A 12,000-nucleotide genomic window follows, 5' to 3' on the forward strand; every position below is an offset into this window, starting at 1 on the left:
AGGTGAGATTGACGGGGCTGTAGGGGCTCAAACCCCCCGAAATTTTCTGGGGAGACATTCTTAAGCGTACCCGCTTTAACTGAAACGCCTATAAAGGTGATTCTCCCCAAATGATTCCTCTCCAAACGATTCCCCCTCTCCCCAGATTTTTTCTGGCAATGGCTTTGGCCATTCTTGCTCCATGTAGGGGATGTAAGGGTTCAAACCCCTCGAAAGTTTCAGGGGAGACGTTATTAAGCGTACCCACTGCAACTGAAACCTCCAGAAAGGTACCCTCCTCCAAATGATCCCCCCAGATTTTTTTTCTGGAAACGGACACGGCCATTCTTGCTTCATTTAAGCAAAACCACCCGAATTCAATAAATAAAAAAAAAACAACAGGAAGTTTTGTCCGAGAACTCCTTCGTTCGAACCAGCTTTCGATTATTAAACGGAGAACGCACAATAAGTTGGGAAAGAATATTTTTTTTCCTCGAGGTCTTTCCGTCCGAGCGATGTCCTCCGATATGCGGCCGGCAGACAAATGAAGAACAATTGGCGTGCGATCATTATGAACCCCTCCACATCTCGTTTCCAATTGGTTGCCCAAGAGGTTTTCTTCCTTCAGGGTTAAAATGCGCTCTCCAGAGTGGACGCCTTGATTCCGAGACTGACCGGCGAACGTGCCACTTCACCTGCACGGAGAGATTCAGGAGCAGACTCTCGCCCCAAAACATCTGAAGACTCAAGAAAAGTATCATCTGACCGAGGATTAATTCGTAAAGGTACTCATTATATTCATACTATTGCAATCCTAAGACGAGGAACTGCAGCCCTCAATTTCTCCCTATCCCATGCCTGTTGTTTTACCTCCCCAAGGCTCTGTATTAAGTGTTTGTAAAAGTACTGAGAACAAAAAAACTGGGCCCAATTACTGTCGGTGACGAGAACCAGTGGCGCGGCGAGCACCCCCCCAGAACTCAGAGAAATTTTAAAAATTAATCCATTTTACTTAATTGTATTAATATAACTTTTAGAATAATGTAAGGATTAATAAAATATCCCCCAGAAAGTCGTAAAACTCACCATTTGAGCCATTTATCATAAAAATTTTCTGGGTAGGGCACCAGCTCCTTCCGTATTCCATTCCCCCAGTTGCTCCTAAAAGCCCCCCTTAGCCTTAATTCTTAGCTGCGCGCCTGACGAGAACTGACGATGTATTTTTGTGCTGTGGATCGTAGGCGTACCCAGCGAAGGGCCCAGGCGTACCCAGCAGCTGTCCCCCCTAGAAGCAAAAATCGCAGACTTCTTTCAGGAAAATCAGGAAAATGATTTTGTAACAAGTAATCGCTACAAGTAAAAATTACTGCAAAAGTAATCGTTACATGTAATCCGATTACTTTTATTCGATTGCTTACCAGCACTTCTTTTATCCTTCTTGCTCTGCCCTAGGTCCCTTGGTCTTCATCTGGGGACTTTCCCATCATTTTTTCCTTCGAGTATGTTTCCAACGTTAATTATGAGTCTCATTGCGTGGCCAATTCACTGTTTTCCTCTTAGTTGTACTTTGATCCACAGTATCCTTTCTTCCCCTATCCTTCTGTTTACCTACCTCCTCATTTCTCACCCCAGTGGCGTAACTAGGAATATGCTTTGGGGGATGGCCTGGGGTAGCGACCCCCAGCCCAGTTAGCGGGGGATCCGGAAAAAATTTTTGAAAAATGACATGCCTGGATATACATTTTAATTCATTTTGGCGTTAAAAATTTAACTTTAAGCAAATGCAGTCATTAAATTTAAAAACTAGACAATATTTTTAAATAACTTTTTAATTTCTCTGAGGCTTTGGGGGGGATCTATCCCCTTATCCCCCCATATTTACGCCTATGTTCCACCCCATCCGTCCATTTTACCTTCAGCATCAACCTTCACCACCAGATATCAGAGGGCCTCTATCGTTTGCTGATCAATGTTCCAATGGTTCAAGCTTCTAAACCATAGGCACTGCCCACCCCTAAATACAGTTTCAGGAGGAATCTGCAATACTTCAGCAGGTGTTTGGGGAGACAATTGTAAGCATTTTATTGTCAACAAACATAAAGATGCAACTCCTTAATCACTGAGCTATGGCAGCACAAACATATTATTTATGCATTTTTCAGTTACCGTGAAAGTGGTTTTTTTGGGTATCCAGTCTTTTCGATATTTTATTTAAGACTGATTTTTAAGGAAAAAATTAAGGTTGGACGAAAATGTGCGATTATAAATGTCTGATGAAACAATCTCAAAATGCGCAATTTTATTGTTGATACTCGCTGAAAACTCTCGTTTAATTAAGCTCAAAGGTAAATTGTTTCAGACAATTATAATCGCCCATTTTCGTTCAACATTAATTATTTAATGTCCTTAAAAATCCACGATATTAAATAAAATATCGAAAAAGCTTGGTACCCTAGAAAAACAGTTGTCATGGTAACTGCATAAGTGCATCCAAAAGTTTTTGCGTTGTCATAGCTCAGTAACTAAGGCGTTGCGACTCCATGTTAATGGGGCAAAAACTGCTTAAAAATGTCTCCCCTACCACCTCCTGAAATATTACAGCTTCCTCCTGACACACCCTGTATAAGAAACCTGATATGTTTGATAGCTCTGGACGCTCTGAAGCACCGTTGTTCATTCATTGCATTGTGAACTCTAAAGGCCGTGGCTCGAGTTAAACGGCTTTTCAACTTCGGTAAAGGAGTGATTGAAATGTGCTCGGATACAGGTATTCGAGTGCCATGATGTCACTAGAGTTCCAGTATAAATACCCGAGTGCCCAGACAGGTATATGAGTAGAAATGGATATATTTGTCTCAAGGATACCTACTCAAGTGAGCAGTTTTATTTACCCAGTGCCCCGTGTTGTATTCCCCCTATTATTCAGTTCTATTTTTATAATGCTCGAAATATAGTATTCATCAATGGAAAAAGAATGCGGTATCAACGAGGATCGACACCCGAACTATGTGCTTGGTAAACCCCTCTGTAAATTGCTTTGAAAGATGATGGCGTTTCTCGTATTATGCCTTATTGGCGTGGAGGTTTAGAGAATCCCTCGCGAGTAATCAGACCATTGAGACAAAAAACTGTGATAGAAATCATGAATAGAAGGGAATTCAAAATCTTTAGACAAATGTACCTATGTACTGATTGATTTTTTTCCCTTTTAATGGCCACAAATCATAGTGCGGGGTTGCAATGAAAACAAGGAAAATAAAGGAGCAAAAATGTGTCAAGGGAATACCACATTAGACTCAACAGTCGCCAACTGTTCGGAACGGTGTTCAAATAGTTTTTATCGCTAGTAAAATCAATATCCTATTAATTATTACCTTAAATTAATAATAACCCTGAATTGAGGAACAACTGGGATTCACCGTACTGAAATGAAATACCTACACAGAGGCTAATATCAAATACATAATATCTTATATCAAATATGGACCCCATCGTCTTAGCGGAATATAAGGCGAAAGTGGCAGTGTAATGATGAGTTGTGGCTTTCAGGAAGTTGGTAGCCAAATGCCTGAATGGGCTCCGTTCTGGAAATTCCCCGGGGAAGGATTGGTGATTGTGACTTGAAACATGATGACGTATCGCTTTTTATCGGGTCGTAAAAGTATTGTGCGGATACTTGATTTAAGGAAGGGAGTTTTTTTACCGATTGTCGAACGATAACTTGAATTTAATTCTGATATGTAAATGTTGATTGTGACGAATCAGAACTCTGGTAGTGATGGAAATAATATATCAAATTGCAGTTCATTACGTCAAATTCCATAATTTACACAAGCATACGGCTAACCATTGCGATATTCCATGCAAGAAGCAAGACTTGAAGTTTTGATTGTGTAAACGAAGATTTTCTCGTCTCCGGTTGGTGACCAGAAAATCCTAATTTGATGACACCGATTGCTGCAAAATGAGGCATGTGGGTATTTTTTAATTCTTGTTGTAGAAACATACTCGTATATATTTTCTAAAAAGTCAGAGAGTTTTCAAAAATATGGTTTTCCATGATCTTCACACTTTTATATTTTCTCCTTATTTGTATAGGGCCAAACTGGCATGAGGATAGAGCCATGATGAACAGATAATGAAAACATTATCTTCCCATATTTGACATGTTTATTGTTGGTAAATTTAAGCCTTGAATTAAAATTAAATGCGCCTCGATTTTTATTCCGAAAGAGTATCCACAGGTATAGCAAATCCTAATTAAAACCAACAGCAACTCCTGCTCTCAGCAGCAACGATAGCAGAATCATATCGTGCGAATAAAAGCGATTTACTGAATAATAGTAGCGTTAAAATGTTATGGTGGAGAGCGAGATTAATGACTTCTCTTGCGTCAATGACTGCATTCATTTACAATATAGAAGTTGATTACGCGTAGGAATTGTTTGCCATTAACATTGAGTATAGAGATACTTTTATTCCTAAAAAAATAGAACTGATCGGAGCAACATTATTTTTTAAAATTTTTTATTGATACTGCTGAAATAACTCAAAATTACCTAGTATTCACTGGGTTGGGTATGTCCCTCCTTGAAATGATCAGAATCATAGACAGTGACGTAGCCAGGACGTGTTGGGGGGGGGGGGGGGGGCACGACCCGGTGGGTCAAGGGAGTGGAACTCCCTCTGGGGAAATTGTAAGCATTTTTATCTCTAGAAATCACATTTTATGCTATTGAAAGCACTTAAAATTATACAGTTTTGCTTCCAAGAATTGATACAGTAGAATAAATTTTTTAATAGGTTAATATTTTTCTGTTTAAATTACATTTTTGGGGGGGCAAGTTCCCCCTCCTGGCTACGCCACAGATCATAAACAACATGTAGGGAAATATAACGATGAAATAGAAATCACCCTCTCGAGGCCAAGATCATGGTCATAATTTCCTTCTGTCTCGGTCAGGAATTAGTGAATGTTATCTAATCTTATCGTGGTTTCAAATCTGAACGGCCAGCCGCTTCAGCACGAAGGCCTTGCTGCGGGAAATCGCCATTGTTGAGTTAGGATTGATAAATTTATGGAGATTTAAGGAGGTTGGTTTGTGTTGTATGTTGGTGAAAACGAGTGTATATTATATTCGTGACAATAAAAAATACTCCTCTAATTACGCATCATCGAATTCCGATAAGATAAGGGAAAATTACATTTCCGTGCTATAATTTCTATAATTGCATTTAAAGATTCGCATTTTACACAGGCTTTTAGGGTAGAACTGGTCAAATCCTAGGCGAAAAATTTCAATAACTATTTGAATGTATTATGACTATTCTAAAACTATTCGAACTATTTTGACAAAAAATACATAATTTCCTATAGGTATGCCATAATAATTAATAAGGCAATAATATAGAATGTGGCACGTCACCGTGTTGCTTTTTGAGTTATTTGAAAATGAATGCTTTAATTTAAGTAAAATGCCTAGAGGTGGATTAAAATGATGCTGCAATCGCCTCAAATTGCTGAAAAATCATAAAATGTATGTAATATATTGTCAGTATTCAGTGTACCCTAATTTTATTGTTTAACGAAAATAGATGCTGGTTATGATGGCAAAACATTATTTTTTTTAAACATACGCGACAAGAATTGTTTTGGAACGCGCCGTATCGAACCTATCTCCTTGATGAAAATGAAGTGATTTCTTGGATAATTTCATAATAATAAATAACCATAATAGAATTCAAAATCTGTAAGGAACTACTTCGCTGCTATCAATATTACTAGTATTGCATTTAGAATATTTCTGTACTTGATGGTGAACGCGAAATTTTTTTACGTATTTCTGGATTGAATTATTTATGCGTCAGCATACGACAGTTTCGTTGACAATCCCTAAATGTCGAGGGGGAGAGATAGAGTTAAATACTTGCAGGAGAATAAAAAAGGCGGTGCGGATGTTGGATGCTCATTGGAAGTTGTCATTTTTCAAGTTTTTTTTCATGTAATAATTTTAGTAAGGTAAACAGCGGCATTATAGCATGAATGCAAAGCACATTAGCTTATGATTAATCTTGGAAATCTCAACAAGTTCATTATTATGAGAACGAGAGGGTGAACAAAGAATCAAAGAGAAAAGCAAAGAGAAAAAATTTAATAAAAGAAAGGAGAAGTTTTTTTCAATCCAAATTCTTGGTTAACCTTCCTGTAATTCGTATTTCGTGCTAATCATTTTTGCTCGACGCCATCTGATCTATGCACACGAGCACGAAGTTCCTAAGGTCATGTTGATCACGAAACTATTGTAAGGAATCCCCTTAACGAACTTCTTTCTTCACTCATTGACCTTCTTTGACTATACATCTCCTCAATGACAGGAAGTTCCGAAACTGTTATCGATCAAGTAATCAGCATTTTAATTTGCTTTGTTTTCCGGCTCGGATTAGCTACTAGCTTCAAAACACGATAGGGGGAAATAACTGTCGATTCCCAAAAGGGATGTTTGCGCCTACACATCAAATCTTATAATCGCGATTTTGCAATGCCACGTTTGATGTCTTTTTGACTTCCGTCAATAAGGCCCGAGTAACTATTATCGAATCAGAAAGAGATAGATTAAAGACATTTGATGAAGATTGGAATTATTCTTTCAGGGTTGGTAAAATCAAATAAGACAAACTGATAAAAAATTACGTTCGTGTTATATTCACAAAGAATTTAGACGGTATGAAACTATAGGGATCCGTTTTGTTTTCTCCATTGCTGACGAATTTTAAGAAAATTATTAATTTGCCAATATTTCACCTATAAAGTTATTTCTTTAGAGTTTGCTACGACTGAATACTAAATCGCTTTATTTGCTGGCCGCTGGTCGATTATTAGAAATTCATTACCGCTATAATCTCGACTTAAGTGATTTCAAAGAAACCTATTTAAGAAATTTTAACCATTGCTTTCACTTTTTCTGCATGATAAAATTATTCAGAATTAAAAATGATTCATGCCAATGCCGATATTTGCTCTGAATGTTATTTTTCTATTCTTCCTATTTCCTTTGATGAAGAAAATGTTCATTATAGGTCTCGTGTTTGGGTATGTGCAGGGCTTTTACATGGGGCAAGAAGAAAATCATGTACCCGGCCCAAAAACTCATCAGGCGCTGTAATTTGCATCCCGCCTGCCAGAATTAGTCCATCTCCGCTTATGTTTCACGGTGCACAGAAATTTCAGGAAGTTGACTCGGTCGTCGCCTTAGATTCAAAGGGCCATAACTTATTCGCACTATTTTTGAATACCGCCGTGATATTATTTAAACAAGCCCTTGAAAGGAGTGAGGCACATAGCGTGGAGATAATTAGCTTCATTTCTCTGTTCAAGGACTGGTCAAGGATAATTAAAAATGAAAAGGAAGCAACGATTTATGGCCGCGTGACGTATATATCATCATGTCGACGCATTCTATGGAAGCATATTAAAAAATGGATATCGCCTAGTGATTGAAGGGTTACTCTTTCATGATTTTTTTAATATTACCGTTATTACCTAGTTCAATCAAATTTAATTCATAACATTTTTAACAAGTCACAAAATAAACTTTCCGACTGTTAGGAGTGCATTTCAATCGCGAAAATACGTCGCATTCACATTTAGGAGCGGTGACATGCAATGAGAGGATAGCCTAGCCTGGGGATTGGGAAAGAACCGGGAAAACTGAGATTTATTGGAAACAAAGTATGGGATATTTTTTGACTTCAATGTTGTGGAATATGGCCAAAAGTAATGGCCAATACTTCATGATTTAAAAAGAGTTTAAAATTTAAAAATTAATGTCTGAAGTCATTCTTTCCGCTGGATGAAGAGACCTCCTTTGAGGGAGAAAGGGTTGTCCGTCCGTTTATCCGCTCAATCAGAACTTACCCTGCTCATAGCTTTATTACAATTTAGATAAATAATTTAAACAGGCTTCCTTCAAAATTTTCAAATTTCACTCATCGTGGATACCGTTTGGTAGGCTTGGGCGCCGAAGAAATGGATATTCATTTTTGATAACCTCAGTAATTCTAAAGGCCGTTTTACACGGAGCACGGAATTGCGCAGATTAGAACTGCATTGGTTTCTCTTTCTGACGTGAAATTGCGCGAATGCAAGAACGAAATTAGAACGGGGCCACCTTCTCAATCTCTCTGATTATCCTTCATCTTTCCCAATAGCCTCTACACTCGTTCCCTATTCTCTTGAGTTTGACGCCAATAGATTTACAATTGACTGACGGCAATCTGCTTCAATTCGGTATTTTGCCATCTCACGTCATGCGTTTTAACAATTCACCGCTTTACAAAAAGCAATTTTTAATACGTCTTCGTACACACGTCAGATTGTGCCGCTCCGTATCCCGTGTAAAACGGCCTTAAGATTTCTTTGTTTTCGAAGTCAATTTTCCAAAAGTATACATCTCTTATGCTGCAGTGATTTATCTATTCAAACGCATCATTTTTTATGGTGTAATCGAGGAAGCATATTCTTCATGAACGCCTTAGTTTATGGACTTGATTTTCACTTGATAATTGGCGGTGTAAGCCACCCTCTCACTCTCTCTGATTATCCTTCATCTTTCCTCTACACTCGTTCCCTGTTCTCTTGAGTTTGACGCCAAATAGATTTACTATTGACTGACGGCAATCAGCTTCATTTCGGTATTTGAGTTCACATTTATGAGATTACAACACATCTGATTTTGTACTAAATTTGACCTTTACATGGTAAATTTACGTGTTTGCCTTGAGATTTGTTTTTCTCCAAAACTCACAATTTGTTTATTATTTTCCAGATGAGACCCTGGATGGCGTTATTGTTCGCCTTCGTCCTCTTAGTCCAAACGAGAGGGTGGTCACCAAAAGATGAAGAGTCGAAGGAAGAAATTGATGACGAATCCATAGAAATTCACAAGAGCGGAGCCTGCGAGTGTATACCATATTACAAGTGTGAAAGCAGAATGACTGTGGAAGAAAGGTATGTGTTTGGAAAAGTTAATGTTGCTTTCTGTTCACAGTGATTGCAAAACTTTCTGAATACGAATTATTTCCACCTTGTGAACCCTCTTTTGTACTGTTTAAAATTAATTATACTATAATTACCTCACGGTCAGACCAGCATTCGATCCGCAATAACTCATTTCTAATACGATCGCAATCGTATCCATATCACAAATCTCATGATTCCGAACATTTCTACTGCAGGCAATTTGTCGATAGTTAGCTCATTGAAATTAATTAAAGTTTCGGGCTAAATAGGTAGATAATTACCGCATAGGTATTTGCTAAGTTGTAATTTTCTTCATGGGGTATGGATTGAGTTTACCAAGCTTTCATAGAGATGGACATACATCTTATTGGGAGACCCGATGGGGACTTGAGTAACTCATCACTAGATTCTGATGTTAATATGGACATTGTACTCATCAATGAGAATGTCCACCATTTCACTTTAAGTGTTCTCGATACTTATGTGAAAGAGGCCATATTTATATATTTGCACTTACAAGAGGAAGGAAAATCGAGAATTTACACGCAGTGTCAGTTCCGAAAATTTATTTAGAACGAATTGAATGAATTCAGCCTAAAATAGAAGAAGATTTTGTAACATTTTGTATCAGCAGCGAGTTGCGCAATCTTGAAATCTGTAAAATTGTTGTCGAACCTTGGGATATTATAATTTAGAATTGCATTCTTAATTGATAAAAAAAGTAGAATCAATTGACATAACGTGAAAGATTTTAATTCCTCAGGATATTGGAGGTAAATCGTTTGTAAAATCTTGATTCAATAACTAAAATTGACCCGCTATTCACTCCGTGAAGAAAGACCTTGTCTAAGAGTGCTCATTAGGATATAATTATTACATGAGAAAAAATACCCATCTTCAAATTGTCAGCAATGAAGGATTCCTCCTGCTGAAGTCAGAGAGGTATGTCATAATTTGGAGAAAAATACCCATTTTAATTGAGAAACAGGTATCGTCGTGGTTATCCATAAACGAACTGATTATACGAAAAATATCATTCACCTTAACCGGTATTCCGGTTAAATCAAATGATTTCTTCTCTGTGGACTTTTCGCACCATTTATGCATTGCGGGTGACTCCGTAAATTTCTCACCGTGGCTAGTCCCGGCATTTTTCAACTGGTTTTCTGTGGTTATGGTATTCGTCAAACTTAAAACTCTGTTCGTATTTAAAATCATACCATTCATTTTTAGGAAATAAAATATTTTATAAAGTCATGTGTGGCCTTCTTAAAATTCAATCTCTAAAATTGTTTTTTACAGTGAGGCAAAAGAAGACCCATGTCCTAACTATTTGGATGTCTGCTGTGATGTTTGAGTAATCTACTGTGCTCCGCCACCGATTATCTATGGCAAGTTTGGTATACAAGCAGGAGGATATTATCCTGTGGAGCCCCGAGAATGCTGCACTCGATCTAAAGAGATTCAAAGCAGAATTGTAAACGTCATTGCAACTTTATTGACGATGTAGTTTCGGCAATCACGTTTTAGTAGCTTCTCATATGGCCTTAAATTGTAAAACTCATGCATATAAATTGGGTCGAACGATAAATGCTTCATCATCATTTGTAATTAATTAGTAATAAAATCATGAATGCATTTGATTTTTCTCCAAATTACCCTATTCTCTGAAGAAAATAATCTTAGATAATATTTTTCACGATGACTTTGTAAAATTTGCACTACTTTTTCCCTAGTAAATACATATGTATTATTATATGATTTGGGCAGTCCTTCAATTTCGATACATTTACAACTATTCCTCTGTGCTATAATTGTCTATGAACATGGCCACGTTCCTTATTCTCTCTAAGAGGCATTCTTTCATCTTTTAGGCAGTCAAAACTAGAATCTCTTCAGGAAGTGAATGTATGTTCTTGATATTCTCTAATCGCAATGAAACAGGTCAATTTCACTATGCTATTTAATCTCATACACCGGTATTTATTTCTATAATTTTCAAGCAATATCCTCATGTCCATGCGAACAGGGGCTCATGAAGTGGTTTGGGAAGTGTGACGGAAAGAAGGGGGAAATACAGATGGTATAAGAGAGAGGAGGAATTCCTGAAGTTGCAAAAATTGCTTTGTCGACGTTGCGTTGCTGCGTTCGATATATGTTTTGTTCTTTGCCGGCGTATGATACCGGTAAAATCTTTCCGGTTTTTTCTCGTTATATAGGGGGTGAGTTGCTTGTAGGCCGATGTTTCGATGTTTTCTCCGATTTTTTCTCTGCCATCGCCCTCAGGGCATGTGGGCATTCGTTCAGGGCCTCGTCCTCAGGGAATCATTCCTACAAGCATGCGAGCAACTCACCCGAGTGTAAAACACGAGAATATTTCTCTTAGCTGCGTTTGTTCTTCATATGCTAGCTCTGTATAGGAATGAAATTCCATTATTATATATTTCAGGAATCGGCCTCTTTGGCTTGTATCATAAATTAAGGACTTGAAAATTTTTAACAACTTTTAAACAATTTTTCTTTCTAAAAGGTAGGATTCCGCGGCTAAACTTAAACACTGCACTATCATGGTCTTCGAGGTGAAACCGCGTCGAGTTGTCACTATTCCCAAACCTGGCCGACGTTTCGGACGTCGACGTTTTGCAGCACTCCATCTTCTTCATCAGCGCAAGCAATCAACAGGCTTGTTGATCTCAGTTTGCCTGTCGCGTCGGCAAGGGTTTTTGATTAGAGACAACTCTACGCGGTTTCACCACAGGATGGTGCAGTGATTTATTTGTTATTCATAACAATCAGTAACTTTAATTTATTTTCATTGAGTTTAAATGAATGATTGCGTACATTGCATAAGTTTCGTGACCAATGTACCAAGGCAGTGGCGTAACTATGGAGGGCGGTTGAGTGGATGATTCCCCCCTTAAAGTCTCAGAGGAAAAAAAAATATTTTAAAATTGTCTGGATTTGATACATAATAACTGCCTCTGCTTAAACTTAAATAATAA

General features: G+C 37.8%; 1 long non-coding RNA gene across 1 annotated transcript; it reads left to right on the forward strand.

Annotated features, from left to right (window-relative positions):
* The first annotated feature begins 603 nt into the window (after positions 1 to 603).
* On the forward strand, positions 604 to 12,000 carry LOC124155086. Its single transcript, XR_006864121.1, has 3 exons — positions 604 to 764; positions 8,805 to 8,986; positions 10,301 to 12,000. It is a non-coding gene; the product is annotated as an uncharacterized LOC124155086 (long non-coding RNA).

The sequence above is a fragment of the Ischnura elegans genome, chromosome 3 (genome assembly GCF_921293095.1).
Source record: "Ischnura elegans chromosome 3, ioIscEleg1.1, whole genome shotgun sequence".
NCBI classification, from domain to species: domain Eukaryota; kingdom Metazoa; phylum Arthropoda; class Insecta; order Odonata; family Coenagrionidae; genus Ischnura; species Ischnura elegans.